Below are 6000 nucleotides of genomic sequence, written 5' to 3'. Positions count from 1 at the left end.
TCACTTGGTTCATCCATCGAAACACGCCGCCAACAACACATGGCCTACTGAACTGCATTTCCACAGGTGTCCCGATGAAAACGGTACCTCACATGTGTGGGTGCACCTACCTGGGCGCCAAGGGGAAAGCCTAAAACACAGGTAACCCCAAGCCTGTTTTGACACCTGAATTTCACATTTTTTCCAGACAAGCACAACATACAGTTATGGGCCTCGGGTGTCCAAGCCACCAAGGAAAACAGGAAACCCCATGCATTTACGAAAAGAGGACACCCGTGAGAATCCGCAGAGGTATGATTTGCAAAAATCGGCCCAGAATTTATTACCCAGACACCCCAGCAAAGTCCGAAATGTGTGGAAAAAAACACAGTTTCCCCACATTTCACTCGGCTCACCCATCGAAACACGCCACCAACAACACATGGCCTACCGTTGCGCGTTCCCACAGGTGTCCCGATGAAAACGGTATCTCACATGTGTGGGTGCACCTACCTGGGCGCCAAGGGGAAAGCCTAAAACACAGGTAACCCCAAGCCTGTTTTGACACCTGAATTTCACATTTTTTCCAGACAAACACAACATACAGTTATGGGCCTCGGGTGTCCAAGACACCAAGGAAAACAGGGAACCCCATGCATTTCCAAAAAGAGGACACCCGTGGGAATCCGCAGAGCTATGCTTTGCACAAATCGGCCCAGAATTTATTACCCAGACACCTCTGCAAAGTCCGAAATGTGTGGAAAAAAATACAGTTTCCCCACATTTCACTCGGCTCACCCATCGAAACACCAACAACACATGGCCTAGTGTCCTGCGTTCCCACAGGTGTCCTGATGAAAACGGTACCTCACATGTGTGGGTGCACCTACCTGGCCCGCAAGGGGAAAGCCTAAAATACAAGTAACCCCAAGTCTGTTTTCACACCTGAATTTCACACACTCACATCATGCAGATATGGGCCTCGGGGTGCCGAAGCCACCAAGGAAAACAGGGAACCCCATGCATTTCTGAAAACAGGACACCCGTGGGAATCCGCAGAGGTATGCTTTGCGCAAATCGGCCCCGAATTTATTACCCAGACACCCCTGCAAAGTCCGAAATGTGGGGGAAAAAACGAATTTTCCGCACATTTCACTTGGCTCACCCATCGAAACACGCCAACAACAACACATGGCCTACCGTCCTGCGTTCCCACAGGTGTCCCGATGAAAATGGGACCTCACATGTGTGGGTGCACCTACCTGGGCACCCAGGGGAAAGCCTAAAACACAGGTAACTCCAAGTCTGTTTTGACACCTGAATTTCACATTTTCTCCAGACAAGCACAACATACAGATATGGGCATCAGGTGTACAAGCCACCAAGGAAAACAGGGAACCCCATGCATTTCCGAAAAGAGGACACCTGTGGGAATCCGCAGAGGTATGATTTGCGCAAATCGGCCCAGAATTTATTACGCAGAAGCCCCGGCAAAGTCTGAAATGTGCGCACAAAACCACATTTTTCACTTTGTCAGGGGTTCTGGGTAAAACATTCTGGTCCGCTTTGCACAAGTTGGACCTGTGTGGATTCCTACTGGTGCCCTCTTTTCAGAAATGCATGGGGATCCCAGTTTTCCTTGGTGGCTTGGACACCCTATGCCCAAATCTGTAGGTTATCTCGCCAAACCCTTTTGTGGTTATCAGAGGGTTAGCCTTTTCCCTTTGCGGCTAGATTGGTGAACCCACACATGTGAGGTACCGTTTTCGTTGGGACACCTGTGGGAACGCAGGAAGGTATAACATCTGTTGCTGGTAGCGTGTTTCGGTGGTTGGGCAGAGTGAAATGTCTGGAAATTGTGTTTTTACCCCCAAATTTGGAATTTTCCAGGGGTTCTGGGTAGTAGATTCTGGGCTGCTTTGCGCAAGTCAGACCTCTGACCATTTTGTTCATGTGGGCAACCTACAGATTTGGGCCTAGTGTGTCGAAGCCAGCAAGGAAAACAGGCAACCCCATGCATTTCCCAAAAGAGGACACCCGTGGGAATCCACAGAGGTCTGCCTTCCGCAAATTGCCCCAGTTTTTATTAGCCACAATCCCCGACAAAATGTGATATTTGGTGGGGAAAAATACAATGTTCACTTTGTCTGGGGTTCTGGGTAATAAATTCTGGGCCGCTTTGCGCAAGTCAGACCTCTTTTCATTCCCAAGGGTGTGGGCCTCCAAAGATGGTGGGACAGGCCCCCTAGTGGGTGGGGCAGTAAGGTTTGGGCACCCTGGCGCCAGATTGGCACACCATTGTGCCCATCGGCGCCAAGGCAGGTATATTAAACAAAGAAAACAATTCAAAATGGCAGGCTGCCCTTTAGCGCGGGCGGAGGGGCCCCCTACACCGCCATGGAATTTTCTAATGTGAAGGGGGTGCGTCCCTTCCTAGGAGCAGATATCTGGTCCCAGGGAGGGCTGCATGACATGGCACCCACTCCATTGCGGGTGGGGGAGACGGGGTCACTACCCCGTCCCATTAGAAAATTCCCCGTCCCTTTGGGGTGCCCCACAGCCCCCCCTAAAATGCGTTCCACCATTTTCCATTTTTTCTATGTTTATGAAGCTTGCCTTGGTGCAGAGGGGAACATTGGTGTGCCAATCTGGCCCCGGGGTGCCCAAACCTTACTGCCCCACCCATTGGGGGGCCTGTCGCACCATTGTTGGGGGCCCTCTCCTCCCTCACCCCAATTGGGTGGCGGGGGCACCTCATGCAGGCCACCCTGCGCCTCCTACAAACGGCTGCGTAAGGTACACCCCCTCCATTTGGGGTGGGGGGAGGGCCCCCAAAAATGGTGGGACAGGCCCCCAGTGTGTGGGGCAGTAAGGTTTGGGCACCCGGGCACCAGATTGGCACACCAATGTGCCCCTCTGCGCCAAGGCAAGTTTCGTAAACAAACAAAAAATGAAAAAGGTACACTACACTTTAGAGCGGGCTGAGGGGCACCCTAAACCGCCAGGTAATTTTCTAATGTAATTGGGGGTGACCCTCTACCCCCCACACCAAATGCAGGAGGGTATCTCATTCAGCCTTCCCTGGGGGCAGAAAAGAGGGGGGCATCTCATGCAGCCCTCCCTGTGGTCAGATGCCCATTCTTAGGAGCAGCTATCTGCCCCCAGGGAGGGCTACAAGGGGTGCCCCCATTTCCCCTTGGAGTGAGGGGGAGAGGGCTACACCCCCTTTCTGTAAAATATATCCCTGGTGGCTAGTGGCCCCCCAATCCCACAATTCCCTTTTGTTATTTTCATTTTTTTTGTTTTTTTTGTTTTGCCCCCTTCCCTGGGGGCAGATGATCAGCCATCTGCCCCCGGGGGGACTAACCTGCAGGCCCCATCCTTTGGGGGGCCTGCACACTAATTCCTGGTAGCCCTCCCCGCACCCCCCAATTGGATGGGGGGGCCACCTCATGTACTCCTGCCTGGGGGCATAAATCTGCCCCCAGGGAGGGCTACAAGGGGTGGCCCCCCTTTCCACTTGGTGTGGGAGGGGAAGACCACTACCCTTTCAAGGGGGCAGAAAAATCCCAGGCCCACCACACCCACCCCCATCTCCGTTCTATTGATTATTATTTTTTATTTTTTTGCCCCCTTCCCTGGGGCAGATGATCAGACATCTGCCCCAGGATTGTGCACATATGTGCCCCCATGCTTTGGGGGGCATGGGGGAGGGATTCTTACTGTAAGCAGCCCCTCACCCAACCCACGTCACAAACAGATCCCTGGTGGTCCAGTGGGTTGCTGGTCACGGATCGAGTGCTCTGCGCCGATCCGTGACCAGCAATGCTTCATGTAGATGGTGTCCTTGGAAAGGGGAGTATCTCCCCTTTCCAAGGACACCACATTTGCCAATATCCCTGGTCGTCTAGTGGGCCCCAGGGCCCCAAACCCCCTCCCACCTCCCCCCTTCCCTCAGCTTTTAATAAAAAAAAATATATATATTTTTCACTCCTGGGGGCAGTGATCATCTGCACCCAGGGGTCTCCAGCGCTGTGGCCCCATGCTTTGGGGCCACGGGGGGAAGGGGCCACTTACCTAGTAAGCAGCCCCCTCCCCCCGCGTCACAAACGGATCTCTATTGATCCTGTGACATTGCTGCTCACAGTTCGCGCGCCCCGCGCCCGATCCGTGAGCAGAAATGCCACATAATGGCAGACATGCCAACATTCCGAAACCCCGAAGAGGGAGATTTCAGCACCGAAATCGGGAGAATGCATTTTCTCCATAGGAATGCATTGGGGATATAGTTATTTTAGGCGGGAGACCGTAAAAAATAGCACTCTTTTTAATGAAAAAATCGGGAGTCTCCCGCCTAAATCGGGAGGGTTGGCATGTATGTAATGGATATCGTTGGAAAGAGGAAAATCTCCCCTTTCCAACGATACCCGCCTCGATCTCAGGCTTGAAATACAGCCGGAAATCGAGGCGGAGAAAGAAGGGCATTCACCTTCTTTCTTCACAGCAGCAGCCGAAAATGGCTGCTGAAGTGATTTTACTTTCAGTTTCACGCCAACGTGCTTTACGCACGCCGACGTGAAACTGAAGGTAATCCAGCCCCCTGGCAGTGAGGGGGGACCTCCCCCTCACATAGCCCGGGGGTTGGATTACAGTTTTGAGCGATCCCTGCTTTGCTTTGCAGGGATCGCTCAAAACAAGGTGCCAAAAAGGACAAGCTATCTCGTCCTTGGCACTGCACATGCAATTCCAAGGACGAGATATCTCGTCATTGGCACTAAAGAGGTTAAACACGGTGAGCACAACCGACTGCGTGGCATCCAGCATACCTAAGGGAGATATAAGGAGGATATGGGGGGAAAGTCGGGAGGCACACTGAATATCTGTTATTACTTGCCCCTAGGTCTCCATCTAGATCCCCTCGCACATTTTACCAGAGGTTCAGAGTTCTACCGGGCCCCTCCCAACCACCCCGTTCACTGGACCTTAGCTCTTCAGTGGATCAGTGGGGGAAGGAGTGGCTTGGGTGTCCATCATAAGCAGGTTATCCAGTGTGGCAGTGCTTTGGAATAGTCCGGAGCAGGCACTCCTGCAAGGGCACCAGAGGTAAGCATTACAGTGGGTACCTTCTTTTGAATATTCAACATGGTATGGTCACAACTGCTGGTGTCAAGCATGGCACAATCTCAGGCTTCCAACATACAGGAGGTAGGGGGGCAGGATTTCCTGCAGAGGGATGCAGCGCTCCTCTACATTCCCTCCTCTGGTCATGTCACCAACCTCCTCTTCACCAGTTTCCACAGCTTGATATTATCTCTTGAAGAAGTGCTTCTTTGGAGTCCAGATTTTCATCAACCCCCTCAGGATGCCAGCTGATTTAACATGTTCCTCTACACTCCAGGTCATATAGCTGCACTGTCCATTTGAATTACAATAGACCCATCGTACCACATACTTCTTGTGATTCTTTGAATACAGGAATTTCGTTCCTTGAGGTGCTACGATGCTGGCCTTTTTATATTTTCTGACATCTTCATCAATCAATTCCTTGGGTCCAAACTCATATTCGACATTGATCATGATCTTCATTCCTACTGCTTTCTTTGCTGTCTTCTTACATTGGGCAATTATTATCCTGATCACAAAGAATCCAAACATCACCAGTATTGCTCCAAGAAACCTGAAGATGTTTGCCATCCACTGAGGATTCCATGAGAATATGGATGCAAACCAACTGTCATCTGCAATGTGCTCTGTCTCGTAGTCTCCTATGCAGGTTTGTCAGCAACGTTATGGCCTCTGTCAGGGTCCCATTCTCTTCACCATGAGAAGATGTGAATGTGCAACATGATGGCCCTATTTTAGCACAAACTCCTCCTTCCATCGCTGTGATCATGTCAAGGACAAATCTATTCTACAGGGTCACTAGTCGTATTGCCCTCAGCTCTTCCTTGATAGCATTGGTGGTGTTGATTGTCTGCAGGAGCTCCCATCTGGTAATTTTCAACCATTTGGCATTGGCCA

Source organism: Ambystoma mexicanum, chromosome 12 (genome assembly GCF_040938575.1).
Source record: "Ambystoma mexicanum isolate Mex_15411 chromosome 12, UKY_AmexF1_1, whole genome shotgun sequence".
NCBI lineage: Eukaryota > Metazoa > Chordata > Amphibia > Caudata > Ambystomatidae > Ambystoma > Ambystoma mexicanum.
This window is presented reverse-complemented; position numbering follows the sequence as displayed.